This window comes from Convolutriloba macropyga, chromosome 5 (genome assembly GCF_964194025.1).
Source record: "Convolutriloba macropyga chromosome 5, txConMacr16.3, whole genome shotgun sequence".
Classification (NCBI taxonomy): domain Eukaryota; kingdom Metazoa; phylum Xenacoelomorpha; order Acoela; family Convolutidae; genus Convolutriloba; species Convolutriloba macropyga.
The window spans coordinates 2,330,479-2,345,581 of NC_134472.1; the positions used below are offsets into that span (position 1 = coordinate 2,330,479).

Sequence of the window (15,103 nt, forward strand, 5' to 3'; positions counted from 1 at the left end):
GCTGGTTTTGTTGCAAACTTCTCAAAGGAAAGCTCAACTATCTAAAACTGTAAAGATCTTAAGATCTAGCAAAACTTTGATTGAAAGACTGAAAGTGATGAAGAATTAAATTTTAGTCTATTCTGAGACACAACTGCTATTGGTAACTGTTTCTAGGAGATATTAAATGCAATATGGTTTCACTATTCAAACAATTTTGTTACAGTAAATAATCTAAATTAAATCTAAAAGTAAATCAATCTCTTAGAGTAAAATAGATTACAAAATATCAAAAGAGCCTTTTGCACCATGTAAGTGCTAATAGCCACACTTGTGGGTCTGATGCCAGATCTTTCGTTGGATCCACGTATAGTTTAGAAGTTAATCTAACCATGTGGTATAACTTCAGCTGGCTCAGGTTTTTCCATCCTAAAATCGGGGCGTAAAAATTTTTGGTCCAAACCTGTAAAAAAATTTTCAGTTTTGACCTTTTTTGAGTTTTGACCAACTCTAAATTTTTTCGGTTTAAAAAGTTAGGTCTTGCTATCCGATGGCTTTTGTTGCTGATTTGAGGTGGCGCCAACGAAAGTCAATTCAGCCATAAGATTGGGATTTAAAAACTATAAGAGCTTTTTTAAAACTCCCCAGGAAGTTTAAACATCGTAAAAAATTGAAATTAAGAACAAGAAACATTGCTAACTATTTCTCTATGCTGGACGAGCTTTCTTATGACACCAGTCACAGTCCTCTAGGTTGAATATATCTCTAGGATTATTATATCGGCCAAAATTAACAGAACAAAAAAGAATCCATTTGAGTATATAGTTCCTTCCCCACTAAAATGGGTCGGAACAAAACATACACATCCCTTCGAATTTTGGAGGTGTGACAAACGATTTTTTGTGCTTTCCGAATGAATAAATATAACTGAAGCAAAATTTTTATTTAAACGGAAATCTAAATGCAGTACAACCACCAAAAGCCTCTTCAGAACGATTTTGAAATATTTTTAATTTTTTTGTATATAAACTTATTTATCAATCAAATCAAGTTAATTTATTTTGTAGTTCTAATATGAAACTGTGAAGAAGAGGGTAAAAGAAGAACCAGGGTAAAATTCCTATCATCCAAGTAAAATTGAAAGTTGCATCAATAAACACAACAATAAATGATGAAATACATTACTCTAAGAGGGTGAACCTGAAAAAGTGAAAAATTAACTGAAAAAGAAATTGACTGGTTTTACAAATTGATTAATTTTTTAAAAAAAAACAGCAAAGAGTTTTAGTTTTTTACTCACATGGAAATTTGATAGGTTATTTTGAATTTGGTTCAACAAAACTTATCGAAAAAGTACTCTACTAAGGCGCGAATGTAAATAAGTCTAACAGATTAAGACTTCGTAATTATATAAGCAGTCAAGAAGAGCTTAATCTAAAAGGCCGATAAAGCAGGATGAAGAAAACAAACAAATTTTCTATTCTCTGATTAGGTGGAATTGGTTTTAATTAAGTAAAGAACGAGAGCTATGATTGATCAACAGGACAATTTCAACAAATGGAGGTCGCTCTTATCGAGTAAATCGGAAATATATATATTTACTTAGCAACATTTCTTCATTCTACCGTTGCAGTCACTTTAAGGAGCGTCAGTTTTATAGCAGCCAATCTAAGATTAGTATAAGCTAGGATGGATATAAAGCCGTATCTTCAGCAGACCTAAACAAGGGGGGAATACATAATTGGAGTGGTGCAGGGTTTGTTCACATAGGTACAGTTTAGGGAACGGGAGGGGGTCGTAAAAGGGAAGATTGGCGGGTAACCTTAATTCCCCAAATAGATCAGGTTGCCAATGAGAGTGGCATGATACGCGTTATCTGGGGGTCATTTGGTCGAAATGTCCCTGGCCGAGAGCGCATGTTAATCTTGCAACACCTCGCAAGAATCTTGCAAATGCGGGATGTTCATCTTGCAACATCTTGCAATACGATTTGGATTGAATTGAAATTTCTTTTCGCAATTGAACCTCATAGAATTGTAGTTTTTATAAGTAATAAGAGCAAATACGAAATATATCGTTGATTTTTCTCAATTTCAAAATTTTTAATTCTGTTTCTCAACTGAAAAATAACTGACGTAAAATTTAAAAAAATAATGCTTTATTGTTTGACCAAATACTCAATGTACAAAAACAACCTGATAAACTTGTTTCTTTACTGCTAAGTAATCAGTATGCTAGTGGATACATTATCATTAATTATATTGTATAGGTGGGATGTTTTTGACAGTTTTGCATTAATTTGGTCCAATTTGCTTTTCCTTTTTTCACGCGGGAAAGCGTCTCTGTCTTCCATCAATCCATTTACCATCCTTTTCACCCCCTCCCCCCTCTATTGAACGACAGGTAGGTGGCTTAAAACCGTGACAAACATTTCCTTCATTTTCTTCTTCAGTCTTAAGCAAAAAATCGGCCTGCTCAATTGATTTTTGGGCCAAGGAAAATAATTAAGATTTGGGTTGTGGCCGTTGTTGTTTGTCGTACGTGGGGAGAAAGATGATAAGATAGAAGGGATGGGGTATGTATGCTTACGTGCGTTAAGGGGTGGTGTTTGTTTCTCTTACACTTTTTGCTTAAAAACATCCGTTACAGGAAGAAAAAATAAGAGAAGAGCGCACTTGTTGTGTATAAAAAGGACAACATAACGATAACAATTTTCACGGTAACTTAAACTTGAATTGACTAAATTGGTGCAAATTAAAACCAAACGATATACAGCACAAACCAATTTAGCTTTAAAATGAGCAAACGCAAACTAAACAAATAAGCAGCTAAGCAAATTGTAATTTTGAATAATAAAAATCAGGAAAAAAGAAACAGAATTCAGAAGGAAAAGAGAGAGAGAGAGAGAGAGAGAGAGAGAGAGAGAGATAAAGCTTTTATCCACAAATCAATAATTGCCTCTCCTCGCGATGTTTTCAAGCTTCTTCTTTCCCCAAGAGTGCATACCTGCACTCCCTCCCCCCGCCCCCACCCCCCCCCCCCACCCCCCACACCTCACAGGTACGCCTCTGAAATAGATAAGAAGAGAATTGTATTCTACCTTTCACTTCCTTGCTTTTCCTATCTTTCTATGCTCTCTATTTTCTCTCCCCTGTTTTGGTATCGATGCAAAAAGGAACTGCCCGATGGTCAATCAAAGATCTAAAAGGGTTCTTTTGATATATTGGAGGGCAATTCGTATTTCGGTATCGCCACTTCTTAAGGGTCATAACAAGATGTTATTAATGTTTCACATGCAGCATAATGAACTGTTCAACGGCTTAGAAACATTTTCGTTGGTACATTTTTGCCGACAGGATGCAAAAATGATGCGTTTTTTGCAATATTGATCATTTTTAGTTCCAAATTCAAGGGTCATCAGATGAATGGAACGCATTCGACTATATCTACTGATCTTTTATTATAATGGCAAGTATCAACTAACTATAAAGATCTTTCAATTTCCGGGCAATCAAGGATCTTCAGTAATATTTGCAGATAAAGTACCAACCCCTCCCATCAAGATTTCCATTGCATTAAGGACATAATCTTCCGAAGCCGAACAGTGATTCTGTTATAGTATACAATTTGATTGGTTCGCGAAAAACGAAAAATGGTACCAAATGAACAAATACACTGATACTGAATATAAACCGACTTCCTAATTATACCACAACCGCTTACTATCAAATATTTTGACCAAAAACATCTCAAAACAATTTCCCATACTCAAAAGCAGTCATCATTCAGGACAAAAGGTCAAGCATTATATAGTCAAGGGTTTCCAAAACCTATTGTGCGTCAATAATAAGTCTCTCGTAGCAAACATCGACAGTCGAAAAAAAAATTCCGTTTTAAATAATTGAAAGTTCTTTCGTTTTGGTAGTTTTCGGAAACTGGCAAATAATCTCAATAAAAAACGTGCAAAATAAGAATTTCATTTCAAAGCACATAATTTTTTGATTCATAGCACATCAACATGCGAATTTTGTAGCACATCAGACAGTGTTCGCCTAAGAAATGCAACTGAAAATTGTGACTATAAAGCTTAATACATGAAAACAAATATGTTCATCAAAATTAAATCGATAATCATCATTTTTCATTAAAATCACTCTGTAAAAAACTTTTTTATTTCCATTTCAGGTTTTTAATCATTTGCATAATCATTCCCACGTTAGAACCAATGAAATCCTATGATACCCAGTAGACTTTGATAATATACAACACATTTCATTGTTAAATGAAGTGCCCCTAAGTATGTAGCTATTTGTTCAATTTTTTTGAGGCTTCTATTTCATTTGATAAGTCTTTAGAGACGATGCGTAGGCCCGAATGCCGGCCTATTTTACAGCAGGAGCACATATCGTATTAGTGCTTATTTATAGAAATTTAAAAAAAAAAACTGACATAAATTGAGATCAACATTCGTGTCAAAAGTGCTCTCTGACTCCAAAAGATCTTTGCAATACCAAGTTTTTGAGAACATAATTCTTGGCTCAACCAACTTGCAACACATTTCGTTTGATATCCAATCATGTAATATTTTTGTATAACATCTCATCATATAATATCTCGTAATGATCTTCTCTAAACATGGAAAAATAAATTTGTCTCATCAGAAAAAAACTTTTTCTGTATAACTGTTGCTGAAATTAGTTAAAAATATTAGTTCAAAACCAGCGGCTGTTATACTGTTACGTTGAATTCATGATATTTTTCATTGTAAAAATCTATAAGCGCAAAAATCAAAGTGATTTCTCTAAATGATGACAAGAAACAATTCGTTGCAAAAAAAGCAAAGTCTGGTCAACGAACGATGCAAATAAACTAATGAGACAAATAATAAAACAGCAGATCTGCCTGAGAAAATGGTGTACATGGAAAAAGAAGTTTTTGGGCACAAGAGCATTGCAGAACGTTATAACAATTTTTTCGCTTCTGTTTTTGGTCAAGACGATTCTAAAGTTGTCATTCCATTTAACCAAAGTCCAGAGATTTTTCTTGATGATTTGCAGTTTAGCAAAGTGGCTCTGAGTGAGGAAATCAAATACATACGTAGTGGTGCTAACTCTTCTGATGGAATCAGCCCAAAATTTTTGAAGTCTGCTTTACCGTACATTTCGAATCAACTTTTGTTTATCTTCAGTTGCTGTGTAAGCAAATGTGAGTTTCCCAGTTTGTGGAAAAAAGTGCATGTACGACCCCATTTCAAAAGCGGTAGCAACTTAGATCTCAAGAACTAACGACCGATTGCCATGCTTAGCTCCTTGTCACTGCTATTTGAGCGTGTGGTGTATAAACAGTTCTCGATCTTTCTGCAACAAAAGCTTTGCATAGAGCAACAAGGTTTTAGGAAAAATCATTCAACCATCACTCATTTACTTCTCTTCTGCAACAGGTTGTATGAGTTACTTGAAGCAAACAAAATGCCAATGACAGTGTATCTAAATATATCAAAAGGCTTTTGATACCAGTAATTATATTATCATACTTTTAAACTTATGTCGAATGAGATTTGACAGTCCTTTCTTGAAGTTTTTCGCGTCATATTTAACTGATCGACAGCAGAGGATTGTAATATCTTGCGGAAAATTGGACTTTCGACCAATCACCAGCGTTGGGCCTCGAGGGTCAATTTTTACAGTGTTTCTTTTTTCCGTTTATATAAATGACCTACACCAAATAATTGTCAGTGAGTTCTATTCATACGCGGATGACACAAAAATTGTCAGCACTGTAGACAATAAAATACGGCTGGAAGAAGATATTTTAAATGCTACTGTTTGGAGCAAGGAGAATCGGTTAAACTTCAATTTCGATAAGTTTAAAAACGTGCATTTTTCATTACGTAAAAATCAAAACAAGCAACTTTTACGTCTTCCCAGCAATGGAACCGTCTCACAGGAAACACACTTCAAAGACTTGGGCATATATTTTTCAGAAAAATTAATATGTGTTTATCACTGAAGTTTTGTTCTACAAAAGCAAATCAGAAGCTTGATTATCTAAAGAGAACAATTCCAAGTGAAACAAAATTGTCAATCAAATGCAACCTAGTCAAAACTTACATAATATCGATCTTGTTTTATGGATCAAATGTTTGGTATGACAGTAAAACTATCGTCAGGCAAATGGAAAGGCTTCAGAGAAAATTTTAAAATGGATACAATCAAACAGTGATTTTACTGATAAAGAATACAATGATTGTCTTCGATCAGTAAATGTACTTCCGATCACATATCAATTTGTCTTTTTGGATCTCTTAGTTTTAAACAGAATTTTGACAAGAACATTTTCACTTGAAGCAGAGCAATTCATTATTATTATTTTTATTATTATTTTTTTTTATTATTATTATTACTATTATTATTATTATTATTATTATTATTATTATTATTATTATTATTATTATTATTATTACTATTATTATTATTATTATTATTATTATTATTATTATTATTATTATTATTATTATTATTACTATTATTATTATTACTATTATTATTATTATTATTATTATTATTATTATTATTATTATTATTATTTTTTATTATTATTATTATTATTATTATTATTATTATTATTATTATTATTATTGTTATTATTATTATTATAAGAAAGAGTTTGCCAGCTCGTGAAACATGAAGTAAGTCTGAATACCAGATCGAACTTCTCAACAACGGGGATTGATACCACCTGTGGTGTGCCCAATAATTAATCAATAACCATTTTGCGTCAAGAGGATAATTAAAAGGAAAGAGGAGATTTGGACATTGACCATTAATTTGAATTCCGCGTGCGGAACAAAAAATAAATTATAACTCCTCAATTGACAAGTAGCGTAGATAGTTTTTTGGAAGCAAATAGTGTCAAACTCGAGAAAAAACTTTTGCTAAAGGCTAATGATAAGAATTTAGTTAATAGAAAGGTTGACGATCCCAGATATTTATATGATTAAAAGAAAAGACAATAATTAGCAAAAATAGAACGTTCCTAATTTTTTTTAAATCAAATCAAATCAAAAACCAGACGAAAATCCTTTTAACTAGTGAATCCAATTTCCTATCAGATTGATAATTTTATGGAGAAATATCTCTTTTTAAAAAAACTCCTCAAAGCAATTTCAAAAAAATTTTACCGTACTCAAAAGAAGCCATCATGTAGAACAAAATGTCAAGCATTATATAGTCAATGTTTCTCAAAAAATTTTTGAGTCAAAACCAAATATTTTTTGTGATATCATAGTCAACTTTCTTTTAATGAATATAAAAATCTTTCATTTTGATAGTTTTTGGGAATTGGCAAATATTCTCACTAAGAATGTGTAAAGTAAGAGATTCGTTTCAAAGGAGATAATGTTTTGTTTCGTAGCACATCAACGTGAAACATTTATTGAAACATCAGACAGTGTTCGCCTATTGAACGCATCTGAATATTGTGAGCATAAAGCTTAATACTTAAAAAACAAAATAGTAATCAACAATAAATCGATAATCGTCATTTTTCAATAAAATCACTCTAAAAAAAACTTTCTTTATTTCCAATTCAGATTTTTAATCCCTTCCTTAACCTGGGTATTTAGATGTGAGAAAGTTCCATTTTCACGTTAGATCCAAAGATATCATATGATACGCAGATACTTTTGATAGGATACACCACATTTCAATGTTACATGAAGTGCCCCTAAGTATATACATATTTGTTTAAAAACATTTTAAGGCTTAATACTTGAAAAAAATTGTATACTTGAAAAATGACGATTGTATGTGATATATGTTCATTAAACATATATCACATACAATCGTCATTTTTCATTAAAGTTACTCTTAAAAATATTTTTTCACTTACAGTTCACTTTTTATCATTTATATAACCTGAATAATTATTCGAAGGAAGCATATAATCTCACTTTAGATCCAATGAAATGCTTTGATAGGCATTTACTTTCACTCTACTCACAACATTTCATTGTTATATGAAGTCCCTAGGCATATCGCTACTACAGGTATTTAGTTAAGAAAATTTTTGAGCCTCTCTTTTTTGAGGTAAATCGTTAGTTTTCAAACTTTTTTTGATCCGACGTCACATAATTGGGGAGGAAATCTATACTCAACCAACGAGGCCTCTTCTTTTTTTGTTCAAAAAACTTGGCCGATCAGAATACGTTCTTTAAAGCGTTGTTAGTGATATAAATGAGTTCTTTGTAGTGTTTTATGTAGTTTTTTTGTCATTTTCACTTTTTCCCTTGTTGTACTCTCCAAGTACACTTAGAGATTTTGCATAGGCACAATTTGGACACTGATTTCTAGGATTGCATCTCTAGTTAAATTTTAGACAAATCAGTTACCAGAACAGATTTTACATGGAGGAATTCGAAACACTTAGGAGTTAATTGTCTGACTGTTCTCGGTTTATAATATTAAGATAAGGAGCAAAAAAACAGAAGCAGAACTGAAATAAAATGAAGAGTTTTCAAGTAGCTGTAATTTTAAACTAAATGAAGTGGAGACTTGCTACGGCAACTCACTTCAAAAAAAATAATAACTTTGATTGGGGAGATTAAACTAGATTAGGAATTTTAATGTAGCACCGAACCCCATTACTCCTCAAAAGATATTATTATTCCACAATAAAAAAAACAAACAACTTTTTCAAAACTTAATACTTTTCCCTGGATTCATAATAATTAAAAAGTGTTTGCTATTTATCAAAAATAGTGATAAATTAATAGTTCATATGAACTTTATGAGCGTTGAACAGTTTTGAGTAATGTCTTTAAAATCAGTTTGAAAGTTTACAAAACTTAACATTGTGAATGTTAACCGGACATTTTTTTTATGTGACAATTCAGAACTATGTGTTCAATTAGGTAAAAGATCTGATGGGCATAGGGATTGATTGCTGGGGAGGAAACCAATTTCAGGTGACAAGTCTGGAGAAACTTGTTGTGCCAACGCAAATTTTTGCGCATCCCCAAAAACATTCTTCATTGAAGAAAGTGCATATTTGAAACAATGAGGTGCTGAAGCTGTGAATTCGCCCAAACTTGATTATTCGATGCCATTTTTGTGGCAATTGGTAGGGATTTTCGCTTCTTTTGGCACCTGTTTTTTATCACGCTTCTGCGAAAACCGTATTGTTAGTCTGAGAAGTACTTGAGGTTGGTTGCTTGTGGAGTAGATAAAGAAAATGGGTCGTTTGAAGGTCCTTGTCCATCGCTTTTGCTCATTCCCTGTGGTGCAAGTTGAATGGCTGGGGGCACATTGATTGACGGAGCACTCGGTGGAAGATTTTTCTCGGGCTTTTCAAGAAAACTGACTCACATTGCGCGAGCAATGTTTGAGTGCGTTGATGATACCACTATAACAAACGTTGTCCCGTTTGGAATGCTTTATTTTTTTCTTACCGTTCCACTTTCGTTTCGCTGAAAATCCTGTTTTTGATACTAACAGTTCGACTGGCTTTTCCGTGATAGTTTTCTTTTTCCTAGCAGAGTACGTTACTAAGGCTATTTTTCTTTCTTCACGCCTTCCGAATTTTGTCATTTCCGATGTTTTACACTTACGTCCTGCTTTGTTGGTTGGGTTCCTGAATGACTGTGGTAGAGGGTGACAGTCTCAAAAGTGTTGAGCAAAGGAGAATCCCAGAGGAAAGTGCTTCCGACTTTCCTTTTTCTGTCCGCTATTCCAACCAGGGTTGCACGTTCGCGGTTGGGAATTGGACAGCCATTAATGTTAGAACGATTTAACCACAAATCACCTGCTGTGGCATTCTGTTCGCGTTCTTCTGCGGCATCAAGCAATACTTCCACCGTACCTTTCTCCACTTCAATGATGCCCCTGTTCTTCTTCTTCTTCCACTTTAACTCTGTAAAGTTTGCGTCCCCGCGTACAGTGTCTTACTCCACAGAAAACTTATTATACTTTCATAAGACAGTGGCGAATGACGTGGTACAATGTTAAAATTCTCTAATGGAATGGTAAGCGATCTCACTCCCCACTTAGAAGGACAAAACGCTTCTCACAGATTTGTAGCATATTGTTTCCGCTTTTTTCAGCTTTCATGCAGGCTAAAAGTTTGACTCAAGTGTTCAACAAGCCCAATACCAATAAGAGTATCCCTAGTCGAGAACAAAAGTTAATCTTGCAAGATCTTGCAAGACGGAGTTAATCTTGCAAGATCTTGCAAGACGGAGTTAATCTTGCAAGATCTTGCAAGACGGAGTTAATCTTGCAAGATCTTGCAAGAAAAAGTTAATCTTGCAAGAATCCTGCAAGAATCTTGCAAGATTAACTTTTTTTTGCCTTAAAAAAATTCCCGGTTTCAAATTCCGAAAAGAAAAAATAAATTCAACTGAAAGAGAACATATCGTTGGTACGCTTTTGAATCAGAAACCGCGATTATTTTTTACTTGTGTTTTGATGAATTACGATGAAGTTTTGGCACATCCAGAGTTTTTTTGGGCTACTGATTGCAAAATTCTGACAGTGTTTGTTTTATTGTCAGTTTTGATTTATTATATTGCGTTTTGCGAGAAATAAACGACTTGATAATTTTCTTCTTTTCAATGAAAAATGACTTTTGTTGCACTTTTCAGCAAACTTCATAACAATTACCTATCAGAAAAAACGTCCTTATAGTTGTATAATGAAATGACTGGTCGCCAAAGGATTGTTAGTGATAATTTGCAATGGTTTCTAAGAGTTTGTACAAAGATTCATTGAGTTTACTGAGCAAAAAAGAAGTGTTTTTTAAAACAGGTTCTACAAGTTTTTCTCGAATATTATTCTTTTTTGGCACATCCAGAGTTTTCTGTGATACTAAATGCAAGGTACTGACGGAGCTTGTCTTGTTTTGAGTTTTGAGTTTGTTAAATTGCGTTTTGCAGGACTCAATAATTTTATTCTTTTCAAAGAAAATTGACTAGTGTTGTATATTTGTTGCGAATTTCATAACAAATACATATTAGACAACACAAAAAACGGTCCTTTTAGTTGTATCATGGATTGACTGGGCCTTCAACGTTCGCCAGTAATAGTGTGCAATCGTTTCTAAGAGTTTATAGAAAGATTCAATGAGCTTAGTTAGCAAAAAAAAGTGAGTTCGTTATAAACAGGTTTTACAAGTTTTTCTTGATTATGATGTATTTTTGGCACAACCAGAGTTTTCTGTAATACTTAAAGCAAAGTACTGACGGCGATTATCTTGTTTTTAATTCTGAGTCTAATAAATTGCGTTTTGTGCGACATGAACGGCTCAATAATTTACTTAATTTCAAAGAAAATTGACTGTTGTTGCATTTTTTTTGCAAATTTCATAGCAATTACATATCTTGCAACAAGAAAACCGGTTTTATAGTTGTATAATGGAATGCCTGGTCGCCAAAGGATTGTTAGTGATAATTTTCAATAGTTTCTAAGAGTTTGTAGAAAGATTCAATGAGTTTATTGAGCAAAAAAGAACTGTTTTTTTTTTATAAACAGATTATACAAATTTTTCTTGAATATTATTCTTTTTTGACACATCCAGAGTTTTCTGTGATACTAAATGCAAGGTACTGACGGAGCTTGTCTTGTTTTGAAGTTTGAGTTTGTTAAATTGCGTTTTGCAGGACTCAATAATTTTATTCTTTTCAAAGAAAATTGACTATTGTTGTATATTTGTTGCGAATTTCATAACAAATACATATTAGACAACACAAAAAACGGTCCTTTTAGTTGTATCATGGATTGACTGGGCCTTCAACGTTCGCCAGTAATAGTGTGCAATCGTTTCTAAGAGTTTATAGAAAGATTCAATGAGCTTAGTTAGCAAAAAAAGTGAGTTCGTTATAAACAGGTTTTACAAGTTTTTCTTGATTATGATGTATTTTTGGCACAACCAGAGTTTTCTGTAATACTTAAAGCAAAGTACTGACGGCGATTATCTTGTTTTTAATTCTGAGTCTAATAAATTGCGTTTTGTGCGACATGAACGGCTCAATAATTTACTTAATTTCAAAGAAAATTGACTGTTGTTGCATTTTTTTTGCAAATTTCATAGCAATTACATATCTTGCAACAAGAAAACCGGTCTTTATAGTTGTATAATGGAATGCCTGGTCGCCAAAGGATTGTTAGTGATAATTTGCAATAGTTTCTAAGAGTTTGTAGAAAGATTCAATGAGTTTATTGAGCAAAAAAGAACTGTTTTTTTTTTATAAACAGATTATACAAATTTTTCTTGAATATAATTCTTTTTTGACACATCCAGAGTTTTCTGTGATATTAAATGCAAGGTACTGACGGTGTCGGTCTTTTTTTGATCTTTGAGTTTATTGAATAGCGTTTTGTGTGACATAAAGGACTCAATAACTTTATTCTTTTCAAGGAAAATTGACTATTGTTGTATTTTTTGCAAATTTCATAAGAATTACATATTAGACAACACGGAAAAAGGTCCTTTTAGTTGTATCATGGATTGACTGGGCCTTCAACGTTTGCCAGTGATAATTTGAAAACGTTTCCAAGACTTTTTAGAAAGATTCAATGAGTTTTGTTAGCAAAAGAAAGTGGTTTCGTTATAAACAGGTTTTACAAGTTTTTCTTGATTATGATGTATTTTTGGAAAATCCAGAGTTTTCTGTAATAACTAACGCAAGGTACTGACGACTTTTGTCTTTCTGTCAGTTCTGAGTCCAATAAATTGCGTTTCCTGCGACATAAACGGCTCAATAATTTACTTCATTTCAAAGAAAATTGAATTTTGTTGCGTTTTTTAAGCAAATTTGTTAACAGTTACCTATCAGACACCAACAAAAACGATCCTGTTAGTTATATTATCAATTGTCGGGGCCTTTATTGTTTGTCAATGATAATTTGCAAAGGTTTATAAGAATTTATAGCAACATTAAATGATTTTTTGAGCAGAAAGAAGTGTTTTCTTTATAAACAGGTTTTACACGTTTTTGTTGATTTCAATACGTTTTTGGCATATCCAGAGTTTGTTGTGATACTAAGTGCAAATTTTTGACGTTGTTACTCCTACGTTCAGTTTTTAGTTTGCTTAATTGCGTGTTGTGCGATATAAACGACAAAACAACTTTCTTCTTTTCAAAATAAAATTCAATTTTGTTGCACTTTTTAGCAATTTTCATAACAAATACCTTACAACCAACATTAAAAACGGTTCTTTTAAGTGCATTATGAACTGCTTGAGCACCTAATGCTCTTCAGTGATAATTTGCAATGGTTTCTAAGAGTTTATTGTAGTGTTCATATTGACAAAAGTAGACAGATTATTCTACAGTAGAGGAAAAAATATTCTATGTAGACATTTTGTAGCTTATTGCGATGAATTGACTTGTATATTTTTTCTCAAGTTTCGAACTGGTAAAATAACATGAATATTACATGAATAGCAGCATTTAGTTCAATTCAACCTCTTTAGATTTTAGTATCATTAATCATTTAGTTTTGCTTTGTCATAATTTTGCAGTAGTACTCGTAAATTCTGTGGTTGTTTATGTATTGTCGCGTGATATTTAAATTGTACTGTTTGCTATAAAATTCAAGTTTCAATAACAGGGTTCTGTTTTGGAAAACTACCCAATTATAGAGTAGCATCGGGATACTGGGAACGCCCCCAGGAGAATAATTGTACAGCAAAAGATGGAGGCAAGCTTTAGATTAAGATGGAGGTATAATATTTGCGGCGCGTTATGGAAAAGGGAGAGTTCTAAAAGAATCATGTCTAAAAGAATTAACTATTAACTGAGGCCAAACACGCAAAAAAGTAAAAGTAAAAACAATTAAAGGCATAGTTTAGCTATTCTAACAAGGTTGGCGATGATGTAATGGTATGTCTGTGACAACATCTGCAGTTCCTCGGCAGCCCTGAGGATGGCCAGGGTCTTCTTAGTACTTGCTATCACTATGAATCTACTCTCCTCAGCCACCTTCAGCTTCCCAAACAGACTCTGGATCGAGTCCCACGAACGCACCTACAAAAAGGCATAACAGATAAAGATATTGAACAACAGATTATCATCAACACATCCCATAATAAAAAGAGTCCGCGACCCAAGACATGTAAGGAACAGACGGTTTTGGGTCGCAGACAGGTTGTCAGGTTAACCTCTGATTATGGATCTAACTCCTATAATTAAAACTGGCACCCAAAGATAAACTAGTTGTGCACCCAAAGATAAACTAGTTTTTTGTTCCGGGACCTCGCCCTGAAAATGGTACCTGCATCTTCTTACGAGCCAAGAAAACATTTCTTCTGTTTTTTTGTTCATTCAGGGATGCACGAACAAACTTATGCGGCCAATTAATCCGAAAAACATGAAGGCCTAATCATTAATTTTCTATATTCAGCAAGTAATATTTCTACGCAAGTAATAACTGATTAAAGTGCAACCCTTCTGATCCTCTTCTGTTCTGGTGTATTGCTGCATGAATATCACATATGCAAATTAACGAAAAATCAATTTCGTCACAAATTTCACTTTATTATGACATGAGTAACACCACGCAAACGGAAAATAATAATCATAGCCTAATAATAACAATCAAAAAAATGTTTCAGGAGATTCACGTCGTTGATTTTGATGTATTCTTCATGTTAATTTACAATGCTCGAGAAAAGTTCGACGTGACTAAGAACAGCTCGATAACAAAAAAGTTACATTGAACCACAGTCAATAATGAATCATACGGTCCCTTAGTAATTATAATGTAACTGCCATTGAATTAATATTTATAAACAAAAAAACTAAAATCTGAAATCGAAAAAAATTTAAAAAATAAAATTATATGTAAAATATATAAAATCGTTCACCCACCGCAATTTTTGCTAATCTGACATTAGGTTTCGCATTGCTTAAACAATTCAACAACTGTGAAATAAATATTACAGAGTGTACAATCATTTTGGAGATTGCAGAGCTAAAAAAAAGCGGTAACTTTGAAGCTTCTCAAATGGTCTCTCAAAGAACAAAGTTTCACAGATAGGAAAAATTCTCACTTTTGAGGTGCAACGAGAAAATGGTAAATCATTTTTGTTTTAGCATACCAAAAAACTGCTTCAACATTGCAATTAG

General features: G+C 33.1%; 2 protein-coding genes across 17 annotated transcripts in view; one reads left to right on the top strand and one right to left on the bottom strand.

Annotated features, from left to right (window-relative positions):
- The window catches only part of LOC142339038 (methylglutaconyl-CoA hydratase, mitochondrial-like), a 398,030-nt gene that overhangs the window by 146,634 nt on the left and 236,293 nt on the right, over positions 1-15,103 (top strand). The gene's annotated exons all lie outside the window — the stretch shown is intronic.
- Positions 1-15,103, bottom strand: part of LOC142339036 (gamma-aminobutyric acid receptor subunit pi-like) — a 62,088-nt gene that overhangs the window by 32,261 nt on the left and 14,724 nt on the right. For 2 of the 16 annotated variants that reach the window (XM_075388682.1, XM_075388670.1), the window contains exon 1: positions 2,655-2,780. The exons of 3 other annotated variants lie outside the window; for them this stretch is intronic. The gene's annotated coding sequence lies outside the window, so the exon portion shown is untranslated. 11 more of the 16 variants (XM_075388679.1, XM_075388665.1, XM_075388684.1 and 8 more) reach the window with 10 other exon arrangements.